This window comes from Mastomys coucha, unplaced genomic scaffold, assembly GCF_008632895.1.
Source record: "Mastomys coucha isolate ucsf_1 unplaced genomic scaffold, UCSF_Mcou_1 pScaffold9, whole genome shotgun sequence".
Taxonomy (NCBI): domain Eukaryota; kingdom Metazoa; phylum Chordata; class Mammalia; order Rodentia; family Muridae; genus Mastomys; species Mastomys coucha.
Genome location: NW_022196915.1, coordinates 11,437,835 through 11,449,567, shown reverse-complemented (window position 1 = coordinate 11,449,567; position 11,733 = coordinate 11,437,835). Strand labels below are relative to the sequence as shown.

At 49.1% G+C, this 11,733-nt stretch overlaps 1 long non-coding RNA gene across 1 annotated transcript; it reads right to left on the bottom strand.

The window, feature by feature from the left end:
• Nucleotides 1–3,035: 3,035 nt before the first annotated feature.
• LOC116084965 lies at nt 3,036–5,565 on the bottom strand. The gene is made up of 2 exons (XR_004116333.1): nt 4,013–5,565; nt 3,036–3,597 (listed from the first exon to the last, which is right to left on the bottom strand). It is a non-coding gene; the product is annotated as an uncharacterized LOC116084965 (long non-coding RNA).
• Between the last annotated feature and the right edge of the window lie 6,168 nt (nt 5,566–11,733).

The window sequence follows — 11,733 nt, the reverse complement described above, 5'->3', positions numbered from 1 at the left end:
TCTCTCTCTCTCTCTCTCTCTCTCTCTCTCTCTCTCTCTCTCTCTCTCTCTTTCCCCTTTCATGGAGTGCACAGTGGCATAAGATGAGCATAGGTCTCAGTGACAAGCTTCAGAGATCAGCCATTTCCCCAAAAGCCTTCAAGACTCCAGTTGACTGTGTGCCTCTCTGATGGACGTCTGGATGACTCCAGCCAACACCTGCTGTCTCCTTAGCCCTATTGTGGGGCTTTCATCAGACCAAGTGGTTGCCTTGTTGATTCCACAAAGCATTGAGGAGTGAGGATAGGCAGGGCAAAGGTCCCTCATTCTGTTTTACAAATGAGAGAACTGTGGTATGGACAGATTTAGTGACTTGCCTAAGGTCACACAGAAGTTACTGGTCACTAATCACAGAGTCTCTAAACAGCCTTTCCTGCAAGACCCAAAAGGGTCTAACCACACCAGTGGACCTCACTTGTGCCCTGAGTCTTTCCCCCTCACACTCCCTTCCTGCCCTGCTCTCCCTAGAATCATGTAGAATCCTATCCACTGCCCCCAAACCCACCATCCCTGTAACATCTCTTTGAATGCATTTTTCTTCCACAATCTGCCTCCACTTCCTAACCAGGTCCTTCTCATTCTTCTCCACCATGCCTCAAACAACTGCTTCCTCTAAGGGTCATGCCCTGATGCCTATTTGCCCCAGACTAAGGTGACTGGGGAGGTACATTTCTAAGGAAATCTCCAAAGTTTGTAGATAATTGTCTCCTTGCTGTGTTCTTGAGTAACCTTTCCTGACATTTCTGGGTCTCTCCTCTTCTTGTAAGAACACCACTAATTTCCATCCTTATGGCCCTGCTTGACCTCAGGAAGCAAGTACAGATAGATACACTTGCCAGGCAGTGGTGGTGCATGCCTTTAATGCCAGCATTCTGGAGGTAGAGACAAGCAGATTTCTGAGTTCGAGGTCAGCCTGGTCTACAGAGTGAGTTCCAGGACATCCAGGGCTATACAGAGAAACCCTGTCTCGAAAAAACAAAACAACAACAAAAAAGATGATGGAGATACACTATGGGTGGAGTTTTTAGTAATCGCACATTAAATCCACAGCCCCAAGGAGAGCTGGTCCACAATAGGGCTGAGTTAATGTCCCATACAGAAAACTGAAGGGTCCTGACACATCTATTACCCAACATCTGCTCAGCACCCCAATGATAGGAAGGCCACCATCCCAGGGTTGGCTTACTCTACTGTGACTGCTGAGACACAAAGGAAAGGATGGGTAAGAAAGGACAAGCAGAAAGCTCCATTCTCATGCAATGTCCATTCACAGAGCGCAACACTGATGCCCCAAGAAAAACCACTCCAGCACCAGCTATAACCTCATTCTCCTCCTGAGTCATAGCTTGTCCAGGCTTATCACCACCCCTGGGGCCACTAAGATGCCTAGCAAATGTCAGCCCTGGCTATTTTTACAGCTGTGCACCTGGGATTACAAACCTATCACAGATATGCATGCTGGGTTTGGATAGACTCCGTGGAAACAGTATAGTTCTGAGCATCTTCTCAGGCATCACCTGCGGGCCCCTCCCCTTGGGTCTTTGAAGGTCAGAGTAAGGCCAGACCTTGAGCTGTCCATCATTCTGTGGCTGCCTGGTGATAAGGATCCCTTCAGATGCAACCTTCCCACCAGGAAGTACCCATGATCTCTTCTTTCCAGGCCCCAGTACTCCCTTTTCATGTATAGCCCATGTCCAGCACCACTGTGTACTTTTCTGGTCTTCTCCCTGACCACTGGGGTTCCTTGAGGGCAGGATCTGTGAATGGTCACTATTTAGCCTTAACACTCAGCTCTGCTGGGTCCACAGTCCCCACTGCAGGGAGATACCCCCATTGCTGAAGGCATGGGATTGTTGATACTGCCCCAGGAGACCTCACACAGGGTCCCACCCAACCTCCCAAACATGAATACCGCCCACAGAACCTGCCACTTACCCACTGCTGAATTTAACAAACACTCCAAGAGATAATAGTTAATTTCACAGAGCCCTGAGTGGAGGCTGTTAAAATGTTAATATTATTTAAATTGTTTCCCATTTTCAACAGTTCAAGCCACAAATCTAAATGTTTCCCCATGCTTTCCGCAGAGCCCAGCTCACAAAAATGATTGATGAGGTTCCAAATACGGAATTTCCCATTTTAAATTAAGAAACGCAACACGAGAGCTATAAGAAAAAAGCTGCCTGCTGTATGTGGTCGGCAGTGGGCAGCTTCCCCTCCCCACGAAGCACTGGAGTGGCTCATTTGTCCCTTCTCCCTGGTAACTAAGTAGTCCTGGGTTCTCCTCTTGGGTCTCCTCCAGCCTTACATCTTCACCTAGAAATGAAGTAACAGGATCTTCCAGGGCCCAGCTAGGCTCTGCTTAGTATTCAGCACTGGGCACTGAGTAGTTTCCTTGTGTACTGTCACAACCTCTAGGAGGAACAAGGGATGTACTACTTTATGGTCACACAACCTGAAATTGGACATGACTTGCCATACCAAAGCTGGTACTCACGGGCTCAAGAAAGATGAGTGCATCTGTCCACCATAGTGTATCATCAATAAGAGGGGTAGGCTTCCTCCCTCTCACCTTGGGTTCCCTACCCACAGCCTAATCCTGCCCTGGGCCCCAGTGTCCCCACACTGTAAAATTCTGGTGTCTGCTCTGACCTTGACTATAAACAAAGATGAGCAAGAGGCTAGCCTCTGCATACCTGGCTTCTGCTTGAGGCCACAAACACAGGAGACTGTCCTGCCTTCTTTTGCTCTCCCTGTGGTTCCTCAAATCACAGTCCTGTGATTCAGAACCCAGCTCTAGTCCTACCTCCTGGCCTTAGAAAAGCTTCCATCCAAGCCCCATGTGGCCCTCTGTATCTTGCCTGGGCCAGGTGCTGTATCAGCTGTCTCAACATCACCTCCAGCATACATGACCTGCCACAAGGTCATGATAAAGGAATGATGACCATCCTGCATTGCATGTGAGCAGGCTGAGGCCAGAAGGCTAAACCCAATGATGGAGGAAAGATACACAGTTTATAAGCACTGGAGTCTAGTTTAAACCCAGATGTTCAAGCCTCCATATGCACACTCACAAGTGTGTGCATGCATACACACACACACACACACACACATATAATGCTCATACACAAACACATGCGTGTGACCCAAGCTGAAGAAACAGATGAAATACCGCTCCTCCTGCTATACATAATAGACACACTGATGGTCCGGGGTGTTGAGTAGCTGGTACTGGTCCATCAGAGCAAGCATGGCCCTCCTGATCCCAGCTTCTCTATACATGTGTCTGTCCTTTCTTCATTTCTTTGTCCTTCCAGTCAGGTTTCCAGGACTAAGCTATTCAGGCCACAGTGGTAAGGAAGACCCACTTGGGATGAATCTGCACAAGGATCAGGGACCAGGATGGCACTCTTCTTGGCGTGAGGCAAGACCATGATGTGAGAATGGTAGTCAGGCCAGGAGTATGAATTATGAAGATGTGGCCAAGAGGCCTGCAGAGGAGCCAGCAGCAGACTCAGACTTCTCCGGTCAGGTCTCTGGTCTTCCAAGAGAAGAACCCTACAGGACATAAGCAGGAGACTAGGTCCCCCAGTAGAAGGACAGGAACATGGGTAGGAGGCTTGGATTCCTGATGCAAGAACCATTCACAGAGAGACCTAGTGAAATAGCGATTGATAGCTTGGGTGAGATTAAAGAGGGCAGGGCTCCCAGCATTCTGTGCTGGCTCCTCACATACCAAGAGCTGGGAGGCCTGGAGCCCTGCCATCTGGAGAGATCTGTACAGCTGCTCACATTGAGCTGAGGTCCTCAGATGGCTTTGGTCAGGACTGTCCTCTGAGCAAAGGCCAAAGATGTACTGACACTGCAAGTCTCTGCTCACTACCCAAGAACCTGCACCGTTTGCCCACAGCCTAAGCAGAGAAAAGCTGGGAGAGGTCTGCGTTCAGTGTGGTATGTGGTACCTTCACATTACCTGTAAGCCATGGTGAGTAGATGAACTTGGGTGTCGGGTTCCATGTCTACTGATGGCAAAGACAGCTGTCCATGGCTGCCATGGAGGTTCAGTGAGACAAAGTTCATAAAGTGTGTGGTTAGCACCACCGTAGTGATGTCAACACAGCTAAGTGTGGTTATCACCACTGTGGATACAATTAAGGATTGTCCTCTGTGGCCCCCTCTAGTTCCTGTAGCTGAAGGACCCTGTAGATAGAGTTTCCTCTATGACCAGGCTGCGGACGGGTGACCTTGACAGGTAGCTCTCAGAATTAAGATGGAAGTCAGCAGAGAGCTTCTCCTTTGTGGCACACTGGGTACGGGCTGAGACCCTCCTCTTGATGCCCTCTGATATGGATGGGCACACAAGATACACTTGGGCTCTTGGCTGGGAGGGAGGAAATACTAAATAAAGCCAAGACTTCATGCCCCAAAGTGAGACAAGGGCACCCAAGGGGGGGGGGGCGGAGAGGAAGAGGGAGAGAGGTGGGTTCCACTCTCCTGAGGCATGAAGACAAGAGAAAACAAGAATCTGCCACCTGTGCTTACCCTGCCTTGCTCTGAGTAGAAGATTCCAGCCACATTTACAGGCATACCTGATCTCACCTTCTCCATCTGTGGAACGGGCTACACAGAGACGCTTGAGGCATGGGTAGTGTGTAGTATACCCCAAGAGTGAGAACAGTGATCTCTGAGTGTTACCTAGGAGACTGGGAAAGGAGCAGGGTGAGGCCCCAGGCTGTCTGCTACCCTGCCTTGTGCTGTCCTCTGGACTGAAGAGGCTGGTCTTTACTACGCCTCTGGGATTTTGTGGTTCCAAGATGTACCTGTCTCAACCTTGCCTCTTTCTCCAAAGATCAGTGACTCTCTGGTGACGCAAGGCCACCAAGGCAATCTGCACCTTTTCCCCCAAAATCCTTCTCTGGCAGCCCAGCTGCTTGCCTCCCATTTCTATAGCTCCTTCAGGTAGACTTCTATCTCACACTGACACTCTATTCCTCACCCATCACGGGACAGACATTAACATATAGAATTTTGAAGCAATTATGATGTAGCAGAACAGGGTGAGGCAAGATGAGACAGAGCTGGTGGCTGGAAAGGACAGCCATAACCAGAGCAGTGGGTGATGAGACAGGGCCACGCCTTCTCCATGCTAGAAATATCCCGTGTGGTGCAAAGCCTGCTTGCCCGGCATGGTCTGTCCTTCTGCAGATGGGGAAACTGAGGCTGTGAATGAGTTTCCACACCTAGATTAAAATAGCAAGAGAACTCTCCTCAGGGATCCTACTGTGCCTGTTGGCTCCTGGCTTGCTCCATTAAGCCCCAAGGGCATGCTCATAATCACAAGCACTTGTGCACCCCCTCCAAAGCTGTGGTCAGAATTCCCCCAAGGCAGACTCCTGAACCCAGGTAGAAGAGGCTTAGTCCACTCTGTGCTCCTCTCCTTGCCAGCCCCGGTCTCATCAGGGAAACTTGGACCTCAGTCTTTCTAGACATTTGACCTCAAAAAAAGAAAAGAACAAGAAAAGAGAGAGAGAGAGAGGAAAAGAGAGAGGGGGGAATCAAAGGACTATAGGTGTTCAGAATGATGTCCCCAAAGCGTGACAGACAAAACTGAGACCTTCCTGTCCAGAGCCAGGAAGTCCACAGTGACCTCTCAGAGCACCGCCTGGCTTAAGATCTAACCCACATCCTTCATAGAGAAGGGAAACACTTCACTTGAAACAGACACACACACACACACACACACACACAGCCGCCTGCAGCCTGGTTTCCTAACAGCCACTCCAGCTCCCCATCCTCCTTCCAGCATCTCTCTTTCAGGGAAATAGTCCAAAGCTGGCTGTTCTGATAAACTGGAGGCTTGGGGACTTTCTTCAAGTGCCTTGTAAATGGAAGCGTCTCCGAGCGACAGCTCTTGGTGTTCAATGAGATTATATTTCTTATTTAAATCGCTGATTGGAGGCTTGGTTTCAAAGTTAGATGCTGTGTACCCCTGGCCTGCTCTGGGCTCCTGGGGAGAGGCAATATAGCGCTGCATTGTGCAGCATCCTTCCAAGCCCTCACTCCCATTCAGATGCCTCCAGGATGGAGAGCCTCGCACACACGGGGGATGAAAGCTACCTCCCCTCCTGGTTTGGGAGCGAGAGATTACGCTTTTCATTCCAGAGTGCCTTCTCTATGGCTCCCCACCACGCTCTGCACCAGCCGGCTCCCCTCTCAAAGCGAAGGGGAGATAAAAGGCAATGTGTGCTTCATCCCACCTCCGGGGAGAGCTCCACTCAGTCCTTTGTCAGAAGAGGATAAGCGCCACCATTTTTGAAGGATCGTTGTTCTGAGTGCTGTTGGGAGGTTTTGTGAAGCCCCACCCCCCCACCTCTCAGGCAAGCATGTCGCTCTCCTACTGTTCCCTAAATGGGGTCCTGGCTGGCTAGGTGCATCTTCTCAGTAGGTGCCATCCCCTTGGGATCATGGTGGGGATCCGGGTATCCCCAGCTCTTCAGGAAGGCCAAGGTTTGCACAGGGCTGAACTCTGCTGGCACTACGTAGACCCTCCAAAGACCCAAGCTCTTCATTTTGAGGAAATTTTGCAGTTCATTGTGTGTCAGAATAATATATTAGTAACAGCAGCCTCTAGATGGTGTGCAATTCATCCCCTTTACATTCTTTGTCTGCAGGGAAACACAGGAACTTGTCGGAGCATCTTTGAGACAGACCGGGGCCCTATCAAAAGCAGTTTAGGATTTTGAACTGTCCCAGACAAGATAAAGGTCAATGCTGGCCTTGAAGGATGCCCTGCTCTGCCTTCACTAGCAGGAGCTGCAGCACCAGGAAGCTGGTTTGGTATGCCAGGCACATCCTGTGCCTCACACATCCAGGGACTGCAATCAGGTAGCTGATAAGAATGCAAGTCACATCGCCTGGACCATTGCCACGGTGAACTGATTCATGCTGCTACTTTGAGGTGGGAGAAGGGACAGCGGGGCCCAGAGACAAACCAGCCTGGCTCTATTATACAGCTGCTGTTCTCAAGCTGAAATATTCCATCCTCTCCCACTCCCTCTCTTGCTGCCGAGCTGGCTCTGGCTGCTACCTGCAAAGCCTGAGGATTCTGGCCCCGGGTTCTGACTGAACAATGGTATTATGTGATGTATAAAGAGTACCCGGGCAACGGAGACAGGCATGGCTTAATTCGCTCAGTGCCCAGTGGCTTTTGAACGCTCCTGCATTCAGCCTTTATCCTGAGCAGCCCCGGGCCTCTCCCCTCCCATTTATTGCTCAGCCACCCTCTTCACAATCTCTCCCCAGTCTGCAAGAGAGCTGATGGCCGTGAATGAGAGCTAGGAAAGGAAGGGGGGGGGACAAAGACCCTCTGCTAGCCAGAGAGACTCTTGATTGCGGGTGAAGAGATCTGAGGTTTGGTCTCGGTGCCATCACTCAGGAGGGAACCTTGGGTACACCTCTAGTCAGCTCCAGGTTCCCTTCCTGATCTAGGTCTCCTGGTAAGAGAGTCAGGAAGAAGGTCCAACAGGAGCTTTGCCAAGTCTGATATTCTGTCACATGAATACACACAGCTGGGTGGCAGCATTCGGGTCTCATGTCTTAGTCACAAAGGTTCTCTCCACTGTGTTGGGATATTTTCCTTGGCTGTGACCTCAGGCCAGGCCACAGGTCAGGACAGAAGATAAGTAAGAACCCACAGGTGATCCCATGATACATTGATGCTACTCCCTCATCACGGTTGATCCCAGCTGCCCATTTGTTGTCACAGAAGAGCAAGAAACCCAGTTCCTTCTGCTCCTGCTCCTCCTCCTCCTCCTCCCCCTCCTCCTCTCTCCCTTCCTTCTTTCCTCTCCCCTCCTACTTCCTTTTTTTAAAAAAGCAGACACGTGAACCTGCCTGTGAAGACATTGTTTTAAAATGGCAGACCAAATAAAACTCACCAGAAGGCTGCATCTGACAGCAGCCTTTATCATGTTAAGCTCAGAACTGACACAAGCCCAAGAACCTCAATTCCAGGAGCTCTGCTGTACACAACCCTGGCATCAGGTCGAACCCTGAGAGGACAAGGATACCTCGCTATGTTTTTCTTTGAGAGAAGAAGCAACCCAAAAGTGGGTCCGGTGCTGCCTACTCACTAATACCTGGCTAGCACCAAACTGCCCCGATTCCCACGGGTGAAGGGTGAACTCCTACAAAGCCTACTGTAGCCATCCCCCTCACTATCCCAGAGCTTTAGATCCCCATCTGGCAAAGCCTGAAGGAGTCAATGAAATGTCTCCTGTCTGAATTCCTATTTGTCCAAATAGAATTTCAGTCTCCACATCAGGCCTTCCTAGCCGAGCCTGCCAGGGATGGAGAAGAAACTGAGGAATTTCAGGCAGACATTGATTCCACAGAAACCCACACTGGCTATGACATCCCATGAACCTAGCTTAAAAATCATAGCCCATGTTCCTAGCATTCATAGTGATCTCAGAAGACATAAGCTTATGTTACTTTACCAAGTACTAAAAAAAATAATATTTGCTGACACTGGGGGAAAATATTAGGTGCAAGGAGCTCTGTGAGGAACGCAAGAGAAAACAATGTCTCCAGCCCAGTCTTCCTTACATTAACACCCAGACAGCAGGCAACCTGGGGCTATATGTAAGCCTCTCTGGTGCTGATGTGGGAAAGCTATCTTACAGCCCCACTCAGCTGTCAGAAGTATCTCTTCCTCAGATGGCATCAACACAGGAGGCAGGGGGCCTGCTCCTTGTTCATCATCAAATCCAAACCTCTCTCACTACAGGGACTGTATTGCTATGGAGAAGAAAACAAGAAGTAATCTGTTTTCCAAACATAGATGCGGAGTTAGGAAGTGAGAAAGAAATGGAATCTGGACTAATCCAGTGGGCTGGGATGTTCCACTGGGGAAGTGGTCTTGAACATGTCAGTTCCAGCTACTGAAGCACTGGGACCATAGAGGGGCAATAGAAATAAGACAGTCAATTAGTACCCAGTCACAGTAGGGTTGGAGAAGACAAAGAATTTGGTTCTCTCCTGTAAGCCATAGGCAGCTGATGGGATGCTCATTACAAGAAGGATTCTGGAACTCAGTTTCAGAATGAGCTTCCACAGGCTACGTGAAGTGCACACTAAAGGCTAGGAGTGGTCCAGGAGGTGAAAGCAACAGATCAGAGAGAGGTCAGAAGCCTGAGCCGGGGCAGTGGCCATAGGGTGGGAAAGAGAAGGACATAGGCAGCAGAAGGACTACAGTTTGGGAGATATCTGGACACCAGGGTAGCATTCTGGTCAGTTTTCTGTCAACTTGGCACAATCCAGAGTCATATGGGAAGAGCGACTATAAATGGAGAAATGCCTCTCTAAGGTTGAGCTATAGGCAAGTGTCAGATATATTTTTAACTAATGCTTGATGTGGGTGGTGCCACCCTTAGATGGTGGGTGGTAGTGGGGGGTGTCGTCTGAGTAGTATAAGAAAGGCTGAGCAAGCCATGAGGAACAAGCCACTAAGCAACATTCTCTATGGCCTCTGCTTCAGCTCCTGACTCCATGTTTCTGCCTTGAATTCCTGCCCTGCCTTCCCTTACTGATGAAACATGACCTGAGAGTTACAGGGTGAAATCGGCTCTTTTTCTCCCCAAGTTGCTTTTGGCCATGGTGTTTTATCGCAGCAATAAAAACCCAAACTAAGATGGATGATGGGTAAAGATGCCTGAATGTTAGGGAGGGTTGTAGTGTCAGCCTCAATAGAGGAAGACGGCCTTAGGAGGAGCACACCTTCAGACCCCTTCATAAATAATGAAGGAAAGATTCCTGGGTGACCTCAGGCAGTGGCTACACAAGAATGGAGAACAAGATGGCATAAGGCTGAGGATGCTGGGTGGCATAGCTCCAAAGTGGACACCTTGGAAGAACCTTCATCCCAAACTACTCCCTAAGCCAACATCCACTGCATCTGGGAGGCAACTGTGTGTACAGCCTCTGGAAGCTGTGCGTCCCTCAGTGCCTGATATGGACCATAAATATTTGCCTGGTTGAGAGCCCCAACTGGAGATGCAGCAGCCGCTCCTCCGCACGTGGCAGTCGACGAATCTCTCGTGGAGGGCTTAAAGAGGGGAAGCCATCTCAATGATGGCACTTCACACTCAGTACTTGACATTTCTAGGTACTCCACAGGCATTAGCTAATTAATCCTTGAGTCTGTTTAGCCCCCAAAAGAACTCCCAGAGGCTCCACTTCTACCCCCATGGATGGGGAGTTCCCCTCCCTGTTTAGGCTCCGGTTCCAACCAGTGAGGGCCACCACTCTGCAAATAGCCATTTGCCCTCTCCACATGTGGACAGGACATCACTCACTCTTGGGAAATCAGGAAGAGAACTTGAGAAAAGATGGTTTCACTGTGTTTGACCCTTCTTGAGAAGGTCACAGAAAGAAAGAGATGGGACAGAGCTCAATACCTACTCAAGTCCCTGCTAGGAGTACTCTCTGCATATTTGATTTTTTTTCCCTAAACAGATTCTATGGATTCCTTTTATTTAAGTCTCAAACTCCTAAGGTGTGTGTACTTCCTTACATCAGATTCTTCCAGGAGATGCTGAGGCCAGGGGTCAAGTTAAAGCAGGCAGCTTATTTTTTTTTTCTGTAGCATGTCCTTAGAAGGTGCCAGTCAGGATAAGGAGAGACAAGGGATGCAGGAAAGTGGTTTATGAAGAGAGTATTAGGGAGTCCCTCCTTACTGTAGATGTGTGAGGCTCCATCTGCTGAGGCTCCCCAGGGATCTATGAGCATGCCTCAGCCATCACACAGGATGGAGGGGGCTGGGGGATTTACTCTTTATATGAACAGCAGCTCCCAATGCAATCGGCCTATCACTTGCACCCCAACAACAGGCAGTTGTCAGAAGTTCCCAGGACCACTGAGGAATGGAGAGAGCTAACCAACAAGGACAAAGTACCAGAAAGATCTATTGTAACTCATCTGGATGTGATGCTCTGTGATGGGGACTAATATGACCAAGGTCAACAGGTCATGTGAGTAGAAAGTATTTAAATTCTAAATTTGAATGATGTCAGTTTGCTCTAAAGTCTCTATTGACTGTTGTTTGTTTTGTTTTGTTTTGTTTTGTTTTGTTTTGTTTTGTTTTGTTTTGAGACAGACTTTTCTATAGCCCGGAGTAGCCTCAAACTCATTACATAGCTAAAGGTGGGTGACCTTGCACTTCTGATTCTCCTGTCTCTACTTCCCAAGTGCTGGGATTAAAGGCCTGCTGTGCAAATACTCTATTCATCTAAACTATCGCCACAGACAAAAGCCTCTGCTCTTTGAACTATTTACTATCTTCTAAATCTAGCTTTCCTCTTCTCCTTTTTTTCTCATTCTGAACACAAACATAAGATCATTTCTATCTTCAAATTATGTCTCCTTTAACCCCTTGAATAGGCCTCCTCTCTATCAGATGTCCCTGAAATAAAGGCTTGATAGCAGGCCTTCCTCTTGAGAGTCTCAATAGGGCACCCTGTGTTCAGCATGTGTGTGCAGCTGCATGTGTGTGCACATGTAGAGGCCAGAGAACAACCTCAGATGCCATCCTTAGGCACAAAGCCCACATGTTTTGACACAGACTCTCATATTGGACTGGAAGCCATCAATTAGGATATACTAGCTGTCTCTACCTCCCCAACACTGGGTGTACTG